This window comes from Mesitornis unicolor, unplaced genomic scaffold (genome assembly GCF_000695765.1).
Source record: "Mesitornis unicolor isolate BGI_N332 unplaced genomic scaffold, ASM69576v1 scaffold8271, whole genome shotgun sequence".
Classification (NCBI taxonomy): Eukaryota; Metazoa; Chordata; class Aves; order Mesitornithiformes; family Mesitornithidae; genus Mesitornis; species Mesitornis unicolor.
The window spans coordinates 5,242-5,758 of NW_010165716.1; positions in this window are offsets into that span (position 1 = coordinate 5,242).

Genomic DNA, 517 nt, shown 5'->3' on the forward strand with positions numbered 1-517 from the left:
AGGGAGCTGCCAAACCAGTTTGGAGGTGGTGGAGGTGATGTGGGAGAGGGACCAGCCAGGACGGGCATCCTTGACCCCTGGGGAACCCCTCTCTGGGGAATCCTGCATCCCCCACTCTGCGTAAGCCGCACCACAAATGTCGAGGCCACTTGGGGCTGATGCAATCGTCATTAATTAACACTCATTAGCAGAATGGGGACAAGGGCACGGGCTTGTGGCAGGCCCCCCACCGTGACAAAGTGCAGGCATGAGCGGCCGTGAGCTAAAAGACCCCGCCGTGGGCTACCAGAGCCTGCTGTGGGCTGATGGCTCTTCCTGCCCAGACAGAGGAACACACGCAAGCAAAACAGCCCAATAAAAGAGAGGAAAACCACCCCAACCATCGATTAAACAATAACATTAAATGGCAGAATATGATTTCATTTATTGCCGTAATGTGTCGCGTTTGCCGTGACTCAGGCGGCGCAGCAATTTCTAAGGCCATCAGCGGTAACCGAGCATTAGCCGGGATGAATAA